Genomic DNA, 13,015 nt, shown 5'->3' on the forward strand with positions numbered 1-13,015 from the left:
AGAGGAGAAACAGCAGCGAGCAGCATTTCACATGCACGGAGCAAAGCTAGGGTTCCTCTTAAACTCGGGTTTCATTGTGAGCCCTGCCAATTATTTAAATCCCATCTAGCCACAAAAGCCTCTGACAGCTGTGGTGGAGCTGTTGACTCAAGCTGCCTGGTCTGACAGGGGGTTACACCAAAACTCACGTACGTGGATGTGGAGCAGCTCCACAGGAACGCGGTGGTACATCCTCAGGCACGTCCCCATCCCACCACAGCATGCACCAAGCCCACAGAGGGATCCCAGAAGAGTTGCCTGGGAAGAGTTAATGTGGTGGGTCTTGAGGAGCTGCTCCAGTGACCATGGGAGGTGCCACCAGAAACCTCAGCACTGTACAGGGGCATGCAGCGTTGATACCAAGGCCCTCAGGCTTCCTGCAGTGGGCTTCCCAACACAAGGGGATTTGCTCGGGGCAATTCTGCACCCAAACACGCTCTGCATTAGCCCAAGTCAGGGAAGTGAATGTCTGTCTACTTCACAAGAATGTCAGTAGAGAGGAAAATGCTGACGAAATTCAGTGCAACTATTCACGGAGCAACAATTTCTTTTATTCAAAACACTTCTGAAGTTTAATATAAGCATCCACAAACTTAGTTATTAAGATTCCCTTTACTCATCAGCTTTGTTCTATCTCTAGGCAGAACTTGATATCTGCTTACCAGCGCAGAGCAAATTTACAGGACAGCTTAAGGTAGGCAATAATGAATATCACTTCAACAACTGATAGCACAGGATAATTATGTGTAGCTACACTTTGTTACACCAAAAAGCATGATAATATGCAAGTACAGAGGCTCAGTTCTTATTCGCCTGGTATTGTTTAAATAAATAGAAAAATCAGAGTTGTTCAAAAGTTGAAATAAATTCCATTAATTTTCTAAGTCACTTCCACTTCAGTGAGATTTTCTATTATGCTCTCTTTTAATAAATCTGTGTTTCTTATAATGTATTTCTGTGGGCTTCCTTCCTATTTTTCTTACACATTCCTTCTGTTTGTTTTTTTGTTGTTGTTGTTGTGTTTTTCTTTCTTTTTCCTGTTACTTCCATGTAGATTATATAGGATGATATCCTAGTTAGGGGTTTATTTTATCACTTCATTTTCTGCAATTGTTCAACATTTGTCCAGGTTTGAGAATATTACAGAATATTGAATGAAAATTAAAAACATATATATTTAAAAATAAAAATAATTTTTAAACTTATATTTAATGCCTTTTAGCTATAGAAAAGTGTGAAAGGAAAGATCAAAATTTATAAAAGCTAATATTACACTGTCAAAGTTTTATAATTCAGTGACAATCCCCCAGACCTGGGAAAGACCAGCTTTTCATTTAAGATCTTGATCTCTGAAAATATAGGTTGTCATTGAAAAAAAAATATCTCAAGAGAAGCATTTAACTTGCTCTGAAAACAATGATGCATGTATCACGCTTTGGACTGCTGAGGGGATGGAAGTCAAATGTGGTCATGTTTACTGAGGAGCTGACTGCAAGGGGGCAAGGTCATAATTTACACATAATTACTGGTTTGCACTATCGTTTAGCCATGAGTAAGATAAATATGTTTTTCTCCCTTCCCTCTTCCTGTGCAAAAGTGGAGTTCACCACACTTCTTATGCATTCGCCGTTCTTGTGCAAATCACTGTTTTCTGTGGTTTGTGATTCAATAGCAAACACTGCTGTCACAAACAGGGTCTGCAGCTGGAGATAGCCCTGTGTTTTTGATAATGTTTTAGGTTACTAGGAATGTGCCATCAGCACACATTCAGTTATTAGATACATATTATGACAAGCAAACATAGAAATATGATTGGCTCTGGTAAAACAGGAGTATTTCAAGTTCGGGGTGTGTCTGTAATTTGTGTAGTATGTCCAGTCACACCAGACTCCTGTGAACCAACTCACACATGAAATATCCAGTAAAGTATTTGGTGTTCTGAGTGAGACTATAAATAATTATTTTTGTCCAAACGTTGAGAAACATTTACACTTCTTGGACGACCTCTGAAGAGTTTGAGTCAAGATTTTCAGAACTGGTCAAGGCCTGTGCTCACTTTGTCAAAGGCCACTCTGGAAATGCAAGTTCTTCAGATAGAGCTGAGCAGCCACAGAAATCAGTCCTTGACTGAAGGAGAGAAACAAAGGTACCCAAACTCTCTAATCCAGCTGGTGTGGTGGTCCAAAGATCAGCAGCTTCACAGCCGAAGCCTTCTACACCTCCATTTTCATGGGAAGGCAGTTGGCTTGGGCTGCTCAAGCTTCTTGGTTCAAAATCCTGCATTTTAATCTCTTTCCAGAACTGTATTTAGAGAGAATTTCTAGAAACCCTGTGAGTCCCAAACCGAGCTGAAATAAATTCTGAGTTTCTCCACGAGACAGAACGCTATTCTCTGCCCGGCTCTGAGGAGCTCATTGTGGGAAAGCCGGTGCAGCTCTCCCATTCTTCTCCAGCTGCTGGTGCCAAGGGCAGAATACTGTGGGCGTTGTTCACACAGCGCAATGTGCTCCGGAGCATCTCCCTGCACTGGGACTGGCGAGATAGCAGCACGGCTGGTTGTCCAAATACGCCCAGGCGGTCCCTCCTGTCTTCTGGGAGAAGCAGCGTGTCCGGACCTGTGCCATCTGACAACACCTCCATGCTGCTCACGTACAAGGTCCCCCACAGTTGTAGTCCAGGTGTGAGTTGTGCTGCATGCAGGTAGTTTACTGGTCAGTTGCACATGGGAAAAAAAAGAAAAAAAAAAAAATCTCAATGCTGAAAAGCCATATGGAAAGACTTGTGCAACCTTAGTTCAGCCCTCTTCTAATCTTTAATTACAAAATCACACACTGTATTTTCCATGGGACCCTGCCTCATTCAGTTCACGGAAAAGATGGTGTTCGCTTAATGAGCAGCTATTCAATATTTTATTTTCTTCTCACTCAGTGTGTTGCCCTAGGCATGATTTACTACATGTAATTCAAACCTGGCTGTGCAGCCAAAATTATTAATTTCAGCACAGCTTTTTTTCCTTTGGTACTCATCCTCACAGCACTCCCAAGTGCTACACAAACAGTAAATATTATATTCTCATAATGCCACAGTGCGGGCGTTTTCACAATACCCCAGTGTGATTAAATGGGGAGGAGGGGTGGAATTATCCTCCATTTTTCACAGGTGCATAACAGAGGCAGAAAGAGACATTAAAGTCCAAAGAATCACAAATTTGGGGCACCTCCTTGACAATTTGAGTCCCAGTTTTTGAAACTTCTCCATATAATACCCTACTGAATATTCAAGGCAGGAATCCCGTTGAGTTAACCTGCAACTGTCAGTGGTCAGGGATGGAGAAGACCTTCTAAGCCATAGCCTAGTCCCCTCCTATCACAGACAGCTTTTTAATAATCTTATCAAATTGCATTGAATAGGAATTGGGTTCCTTGAGTTCCTATTAAAAAGCTGAGAACTCACTCCTCTGATAGTTGGAAACCATTTTCTAATTTTCAGCCTAAATTTATTCATAGCCAGATTACACTCATTTGTTCTTATGCCAACATTGTCCTTCACCTTAAATAGTTCCTCTCCCTCTCTGGCATTTGCCGCCACTGATAAATTTAGAGAGAGCAATCACATTTTTTTCTCCCTCAGCATTTGTCGTGAGGAGCTAAATGAGCTGCACTCCCAAGGCTGTCCCTCACAAATTAAGCTGCCAGGTTCCCTGCTCATCTGAGTAACCATTTTCTAGACCTGCTCTGTTCTGCCCTTATCTGCTCTGAGCATGGCTGACCAGACTTGTGCACAGCACCAGACCTGATCCAGGTGAGGATGAAGTGATGAAACAGTAACTGATGGCAGCAAAATTGTGCTCTTTTTTGGTTTATAGCAGAAATTTTCACCACCAGCTGAGGGAAAAAAAAAAAAAAAAAAAAAAAAAAAAAAAAAGTGCTCTTTGTACTACTGAATTTCACCTTGTTCTTGTGCCAGTCCTCCATATCATCACTGAGTATCTCCACTCCAGTATTACAGCCCTGATCTGATGGTGATGCTGCCCACACCATGCCACTGGCTGATTTCATTAGCAGACCTGTGAACATTTATCTGTATCAGTACATGAATATGCATACATGAAGGAGCCTTTTGAATGTCTGCTCCTGGGATCAATTTTAAAGAGTCCACAAGAAAAAAAAAAAAAAATCCAAGCAACCATTCAACCATTAGGAAAGCACATGGGTCAGATGTGAAAACTCAGAATATTAGACACCTTGATTTGATACCTTTTGAAAAATTGCTGTACACAGTGGTTGTCAAATGTTGGTCACCCATTTGACATGAAATGAATTATATTTTGGTTTTTGGAAAAAAAAAAAAAAAAAAAGCTCATCATTAAAAGTAAGGCTGCTTCACTTATGACATATATGCACCTTTTGGGGATTCAGGTGTTTTTCTTTAAACTGCGATTTGATATACATAAGGCTATTTATAGTCATCTTTTTCAGTAAAACATCTATCTTACATTCACATACTAAAATACCTGGTAAATAATGACCAGACAAATTGAATGCAACTGGAGAAACATAATACAAATTTGACAGCAAAAGAGAGAGCTTAGACAAGACATTCAAGGAAGGAGAATAAAAGCAAGGTAGTGAGTGTGTGACACTGTGACTTCACTGAAATAAATCATCCCTTAGTTGCACAGACTGTTCATTTTTCTGGCTGAAAATGCTTCATACTTTAGCCAGAATAAAGTGAGAAAGCTCCCCACCCAGGGGCCAACAACAGAGCCATGCTGGGGGAACATGGTTTTAAGGTCCTACCCAGCAAAAAACACTGCTGCCAGACAATGACCCAAGGCCAGTGGAGTGGCCTTATCAGGTGGTGGTGGTGGTCCCCACCACACAACTGATGGCAGGAGACCAACAACCCTGTGACCATGCTAGAGTTTGTGCTGCCATCCTCTTTGCAGATAGCTGTAGACACGCTCAGGAGGGAGCAGTGGCACCATGGCACCTTCACTGCTTGTACAATCTTGCACACATGGTGCCAAGTAGTTTTCCTTGCTTCAGACTTCTTTCAATTTATTAACTGTCACACGGCACTGACTGGCAGTTGCAACATAATCTGATTGGCAACAAGCCCATTCAAGGACCCATTGCAGAAGACCTTGGCAAAGATAGCACCAATGTAGAGTTCTCCGTGAACAGGAGGACGCAGGTCTCCTCCCAGGAGGACCAAGTAGCACGCCAGCTCCTGGGGTGACAGCTCAGGCTTTCTGAATTATAAATGAGAGATGTGTACCTAAGTTTATGTCCTGGTGGCTTTGAAAAATCCACACATGGGACAGCAAGTGGGGAGGGAAGTGTATAAGCTTCCCAAGGCATGCTGTGCGGCCTGGGGTATGTACCAGCAAAGTCAGGACTCTCTGTGGATGCTCTTGTGTGCATATAGCCTACAAAATCAACACAGAGACTGTTGGAAGCAATGGAAACCTCCCAAGAATGCCCCTGTGGCCTCTATATTACAGGGATTTCAGGGTAACTCGGAGGGACCCTCAAGGGGGAGAAAGGAGGAGATTTGAGCTGGGACTTCACAACAAGGCAGTGAGCATGAGCTAGGACTCTGACCTCAGCAGGCCTCAACCCAGACATGTAGAAAAAAAAAAAAAAAAACAAAAAACACAGCAGGATTCCCTTTGGAGAATCAAAACTTAAACACATGAGAACATAGAGCAAACAAGGGGAAACGTGTGATCTTTTCTGTAAAGGGCTGCACCTTCTCATGTGCCAGGGAAAAGAAAGGAGGAGACTTCTGCTAGCATGAAAGGGATGAAAAGTAGCAGTCAGGAGGGAAGGCTGGGTGCAGCACAGGGCAGTTGCAAGCACGTGGGAGGAGATGAGAGAAGGCACGTAGGAAGGAGCAGTGCTGCTGCAAGTGCTGTGAGCAAGAGGATGCACGACCTGTGCTACAGCAGGGATTTTGGAGAGGGGGGACCCTGAGGACGTGAGCTCTGTGTCCTGCACTGCTACCAGGCTGAAAGGCCCAGTCCTTGTTTATGTAAACTAGCTCGTTTTGCTACCCTCGCAAGCACAAACTGAACGCAACCAACCAGTTCCTTTAAATGAGGCAATTTAGTCTGCACAAAGGTTTGCAGCAGTTTATCTGGATGAGTTTTTTTCCAAAGATTTAAGTTACTGCTGCTGCATTGGCAGCCCACTACTACAGTGGGTGGTGACTTCTAAGGTGGCAGGGAGGAAAAACGTCCGATCCTGTGTTACTCCAGTGTGTCTGATATGATATTTAGTCTATTTCCATCAAATGATACCCATTTCAGGGTAGGAAAAAAATCTGACAAAAATCACACTTCCTATGCCACTAATTCTTCCTTGGGAAGTATCTTCAGCTGCAAATACATATATATACCCTAATGACAGTCAGCTGTCACGTCTGTAAACAGACATGTACCTCCCATTAAGGGCTATTTGCCCCTTGTTGTGACCTTTCACCAGCTTTCCATACCCTGGCCATGTGGCACAGATGGTATAATCCTGTCAGGCTAAGGCAGGTGACAGTGCTGCTCAGTGTTTAGTAATCAGTGACTGTAATTAGCCAGACTGGACGCAGACTCAGATAATAGGGCAGGCAACCAGCTGCCAGTCATGAGGCTTTTCCTGTGGACAGGAAAAAATATAAAAAGGCCATGTATTTTCCAGCATACTTTATATAAAGAAGCTAATAATGTTATATGTGGTGTTTGCTAATATAAAAGTGTTTTCTTTTTATACCAGAGCAACTGATAAAGCATGCTTCACATCACGTGGGTGGACGGCAGCTTTCAGTTTGTTATTAAATCTGATGAAGCATTTGGAGAATGTTTAACCATACCAAAGTGCTTTCCTACACAGACACTGTCTTGTCCCACTTCCCATACACGTGCATGTTCACCGGCACACAAAAAGGTGCATGCATGAAGTGCTGCAGGCTCACGACTCCTACGCCAGTGGGTTTAACTCAGGAAAACAGTCTCACTAAGCTCTTAATTGCCTGCATTCAGAGACAGGTTTTAGACAAACAAAATTAAACTTAGTTGTAACGAAGGGAAAGGCCTAACCTAAATGAATTATGGAGTTATTGTTAGGAAAATGTGATAGGGGTGTTGAAATTACTGGCATTAACAAGTTCCAGGAAGAAGCATTCTTACTGGATTTAGTCCTTTTTAAAGAGCTAAGCGATCTTCCCCATTTCTGATCTTGTGTTAAAGCATACATTTAGCCCATAAGCTGCAAACACCATATCTAAGAGAACGAAGCAGTGGGCTGAGCTGACCATATTTTCATGTGAGAGATGACTCATGGTCTCCCGAATGTCACAAAATTCTCCATGCCGAGCAGTTGCTTCTACTTACAGTTTGTTCGTGTGAAAGAGGTTTTATTACCACGCACCCATGGAAAGAGGCAACCAGGCATCTCATGGAAAGACGGGGCATTCATCGCCTAGGAGGGCTTCCTCCCCCCAATTCAATATTTCTTTCCTATTTTTAAACATGTGCCCATTATTACAAAGACACTAATAATGAAATATATTTAATTAAAAAAAACAAATGCACACATAACAATGAATCAACTTCCCCCAGTCTTTCATTACATACATTCCAATTACTTTTCTCCCTCTCGCCCTCCAAAATTACGCTATTTATCTGTACAGTGCAGATACCTTAATCTTTCGGGGGAAAGCAGAGAATAATTTCAATTTCCATGCATTTATGAAAAGACATTCTTAAATAGACCACAGAAAGAGATATTGCATCTATAAATAAATTATTCGGGGCCGGGCGCCGGGATGGGGTTACACATTGCCATTGTTCGAGGAGGCTGCAAAGCCTGACCCGGGAGTGCAGCTGTTGTCTTTGTGCCGGGCACTCGGCGCTTGCCATTGTTCCCGCAACTGCAGCAGGCACGTCGGGGCGAGGGGAGGGCAGGCCGGGGTGAAAGGACGGCTGTGCATTGATAACACGGGGCACCATCGCTGGTGGCAACGATGGGCTCCTCAGCTGCGGTGCTATTGGGGCGCAGGGCGACTTCTGAGTCTCGCACCCCTCCCTTTGCCCCTCCCCGAACCAGCAATTTTGGGAGATGCGAATGCGCTCACCCCCCGTGTGTGCCAGCTGGATCCTACCCAGGCACAGGCTGGATTGTGTCAACAGATGGTGTAAAAGGGGACAAAAAGGACAGTATTTCCAAGCTGAATATGTAATATTAAACAGGTGTGGAGGTAAGAAAATGTTAATGAATAAAGAACGCCGTGGCACAGAGAGCAGCGTCCTCGCGACTCAGGCACAAATCCCTTGTATTCATCACATCCTGCTGAGCAGGAGGGGAAATGGCTGTGGTGTTTCTGCCATGGTTGTTTTCCGTGGTAATGTATTGAGTGGAAGGAGAGCCAACAGGCAGCATCCAGGCTGCCGTGGACTCTCAAACCCCAAAAGGTGGCAACACTCATCCCACTTCTCCAGCCAGGGCAGAGCTCAACCAAGATGCTGGGACATCAGGGCCATTGGGGAGCAATGCCTGGTCCAGCTCCTGCCCGCCTGGTGAGAAGCAAGCAAAGACCCAACCATGCTGCCAAAAGGAGACATTCAAAATGCGGCCAGAATGCAAGTGGAGACTCAGATTTCGCCACTTCTGTAGCAAAAGCAGAGCTGCTTGTTCTAATCTAGGAGTATGCTGTAATTGTAAATACATCAGGGACATTTGAGCCGAGGTAATTTATTATGAGCATGAAAGACATTCGTGTCATGGGAGGCATCGTGGATCCTGCACCTTCCTACAACAATGTGACTGATGCCTGTGTCCTTTTGTGGGCCTGTCAGTGTCTAGGGCGGGCTGTCACTCACACCATGCCAATGAGCTTGGCCATCTGACCTTCGGGGCTGCATAGCATGCCTGGTACAGGAGCCCAGCCACAGGGGAGGGATGCTACGGCCAGGGGAGAGGTGCCACATGCAAATGGCAGCAGGAACATTTGCTCTTGCAAGGCAGAAAAGCAACTGTACTCTGCTCCAGCCATGGAGTCAATCACAGCCAAGCTGTCTGGCTGTTATTACCCCAAAATGTACAACCCAGACCATAAATTGATGGTAAAAATTAAGCCAAATAAACTAACTCAGAGATTTTTCCCATCCTCAAACCCAGAGGAAGTTCTCCTGTTCCTCAGCACACTGCTCTCTGGCCTCGCCAAGTTCCTCCTGGACTGCTGAGAAATATTCATCTTAAACCTATTTTAATTTGGTTGTTCTATCCGTGTCTGGTTTCCCTATTTATTTCCAATTAGTCCAGGCCTCACAATCTGGCAGGGATGGAATCACACTAAGTAAAGGACTTCAGGCTGATGGGAAAGCCATGGGCACTCTTTGCACAAGGGGGTGGAAACTGAGACATCTATTGCTGCAGGATTGGGACAAACTAACATTATTCTGCTTTGACAGCTTCAGCTGCTGTTGAACAGTGTATGGGTACTTGTAAGTTGGTTTTCGTGTTGTCCTGTTCTAAGGACTGAGCTTGTTTATTCCCAAATCTTTTCTTTGGCTTATCCCATAGTTATCGAGTGCCTATGGTATGTGCATTGTGTACAAATCTACCTTACAGATATTCATATATTTAACTTGCAATATGGCATGCATCTGTTATATGTAAAAAAAATGAGCTTCCTGCTCTCATCACTTCCAAATTATTCTCTCCAGAACAGCATTCAGCCAGAATTCAGCATTGCTATTTCCCCATCCTCCATGATCTGTCAAGCTGGGTTCAACACAATTAACTCTCTTCTTGCAATCTTGCCCTCACTTACCTTGCCTGGTCACGCTCTCCTTCCTCTCCCTTAAGTGGGTCAGTCAGATCGTCCTGATTCCTCCGCCAGTTTTCTACAGAGGTGCCAGCAGGTTCTCACCATGCTCCCACTGACTTTTTCCACACTCACGATACCAGCCTCCACTACAGGCACATATATTCCAGTCATCTTTCTCCCACAGCCTCTCGTTTAACATATCTCTATAGTTCAGTAATCAAATCTAAGTTACTGAAGAGCCCATCTTAACCCTCTCTTCTTCCAAAAGGGCAAGAAGATACTAATATATGGAAGCTGCTGGCCAACATGCTGATCAATACTGCCTCAGTTTTAACTTGTACTCTCTCACATATCCCTCTCCCATCTGACATGTGAAGTTCTGTGCTTGTACATCACAGCCAGGACCTCTGTCCCCCATTGTCTTAATTATGGACTCTGTGTGCTGCAGATATATAAATCATGGAAATTTAATCAGGCTTATTGCATCCCTCATCTGCCAGCACAGTCTGAAATGAAAGCTGCAATGAAATAAAGGCTATTCCCAATGAGAGGGAGCATCAATGCTACATTCTGCTCCTGAGCATTTCCTCCAGATAAAGCATCTCTGAGCGACCCTTATACACACCCAGGTGCGGTCTTCAGCTCAGGCTGTCATTTACAGGGCTCCCCTTCACATCCTTCCTTCCCTGTCTCATTACTGTTAGTACAAAGAGGGGAAAAGCAAGTCACCCTGCATTTAAACCAACCTCAGTAAAAGCTCAGCCATGAAAGAGCAAGCTGACACCTTCATAGCCAGCTCTACAAGTCAGGGCACAGTAAATATTACCTCTGGAGCAAGCGTTTAAGCAGACATGTGGGGCAACTTGTCAGGTAATTTCCATTTGCTTAATCAGGCCCTGTAATAGGCGTTAAATAGTGATGTCTCCTTACAGTGCTGAGAATCGGCCTTATCCACAGGCTATTTCCTAGTGACAAATTGAGGCTGATAAAGTGAACCAGCTTAGCATGAGGTCCAGCTATCGAAATGACACAGAGATACCCAAATCAGGATGGAAAAATTCTCGTCTTTATATAAGAATTTGGGTGAAGTGCAATAATCGTTTGTCGTCTGAGGGACACTCAAGTTTTTCATCCCTGTGTTTTGCCATAGCCTGCATGATTAGCACCTATTGAAATCAATTAGTTTAATCACAGTGGTATCCTCCAGGTCTGGATGGGTTTGTAAGACAAGCCCCAAAACCGTGTCTCTACTGGGAAAATTACCCATTACTGACAATGGCTACACCCTAACAGATGCAGATGAATAAGTAAACACATTAAGCTGCTGAGGTAGGCTAGGACAAACAGCACTCAGCACTGCTTAGTAACCATTCTGCGTTACTCATCTGCCAATGTGTTAGCTGCTATTTAACTTGTTCTGTCCTGATTGACACTTTGAGCTAAATAGCATTCAGCCTTTGTTCCTTTTGCTAGCAAGGTATGAGGTTTGAGTAACTGTGGCTTTCAAAATACCTTCTGAAGACAAAGATGAAAGAGCCATTGTAATACAGCAGAATATAAAATCAATACTTGAAAATTATTTTAACTTCAAAATGCTCCTGTGAGCATTACTGTATGGGATGGAATATAACACAGATTATAGCCAGCATTAGCAAGTAAAGATGAAAGGAGACAGAAATTGAGAGGGGGAAAAAAATGGAGAAAAAAAAAAAAGCAGAATTAAGTACTAAGACCAGCAGAACTGTCAAATGTGTTAGACAATATTCACAAGCACTCATGTGTGATATGCAGGCACAAAACATAAACATTTGTTTAGTTTGTGTAATTTTGCTATTTAGAGTACAAGTTTTTTTTGGGGGGGAGGGCTTTTATCTTCATGCTGGAATTTAAACGTCTTATATCCTGCTAGGAGTGTTTGAAGCAGTTCCAGAAGAACTGTTTTCCATTAGCAAGTGCTGACTCAACGATCTGTATTGAGTTCATCAAAAAAAAAAAATTAAAGAAGATTATTTGTTTTTACTTCTAAAAGGTTAAATGATTTCATTAGGACTTCATTTTTTCAATCATTATATACTATAAAAGTTAATGTTTCAAGTATGTTATTACTTGAAAATCACAATAATAAAGTCAAAACACTTTTGACTTCAGTGAAATGAAATCTTTGATAATAATTCTTTTGATAACTTCCAGTAAAGCAAGTCCTAAATGCCGTTTCTCTGTAAATTTTGAAATTTCAGTTTTTTGCTTGAATTTGAGAAAAACAAAAACTAAGTGTTGGCATTTCTCAAGGATCATAAGCATTGAACTTGGACAGATGCTGATATGATGTTGCCCAGCAGCCCAGTGGTTTACCTGAAGTTAACAACTGTCCAGGTAGTTACATGTGATATACATGGACATGAAGCCTGTAGAGCTACCAGGGCAGGGCACCAGGAACTTTTCAAGCTGCTCTAATACAATCCAAAATCATAGCTATTGTTGTTTTGTAAAATATGCGAACCTATATTTACATGTTTTCTCACTCAGGTCAGCTGTGTAACAAGAGTCAAAAAGACACTCTGGTTGCACCTATAGCAATAAAAAGCAGGCTTGAGCACATTCATTGGCCTGGAGGCTCTGCAGTGTAGCTATGTCCATACCTTTAACTTTCTCACCCATCAAAAGAGAGCAGTTTGAGAATCAAGCACTGCTTGGTTATCAAGACCAAGTGAAGGAAATATGCCCATTGACCACAGGCTACAAGAGCTTGAAGACACCAGTTATCTCAGAGTTTACTCAAGTCCTTTTTTTGCCCATGCCCCCAGTCTGTTTTCTGTTTAGCCAGCCTGTAGTAATAGCTCTGAGAAGCAAAGCTCCTTCCTCTCATTCCTTGTGCATCATACATTCATTAGACTTAGCTCATACCAAGCATCAACATCTGAATGAATAAGCTTATCCTTCAGCCTCATACTCTTCAAACCTGAGAAGCATCAGCTGCTCTCAGTCAAACTGTCAGAAAACTCCAGCACCTCCACTGACAAATTCTTCTAATGCTGACATATATCCTGTAAATACAGGAATGGTCACACTGCCAAACCAAAGGTCTACCTGGCCTGGGAGCCTCTTTCCAATAGGAATCAGCAGCAGATGCCTAGGGAAGAGTATGAGAACATAC

The 13,015-nt window shown here is 43.1% G+C and overlaps 1 long non-coding RNA gene across 2 annotated transcripts; it reads right to left on the reverse strand.

The window, feature by feature from the left end:
• Window positions 1-1,029: 1,029 nt before the first annotated feature.
• LOC137855620 (uncharacterized) lies at window positions 1,030-10,671 on the reverse strand. 2 transcript variants are annotated; one of them, XR_011095855.1, is made up of 4 exons: window positions 10,487-10,671; window positions 9,865-10,007; window positions 3,990-4,105; window positions 1,030-2,747 (listed from the first exon to the last, which is right to left on the reverse strand). It is a non-coding gene; the product is annotated as an uncharacterized lncRNA (long non-coding RNA). The 2 variants fall into 2 exon arrangements; XR_011095856.1 differs by having other exon boundaries at window positions 10,608-10,668.
• Window positions 10,672-13,015: the final 2,344 nt, after the last annotated feature.

This window comes from Anas acuta, chromosome 4 (genome assembly GCF_963932015.1).
Source record: "Anas acuta chromosome 4, bAnaAcu1.1, whole genome shotgun sequence".
Classification (NCBI taxonomy): Eukaryota; Metazoa; Chordata; class Aves; order Anseriformes; family Anatidae; genus Anas; species Anas acuta.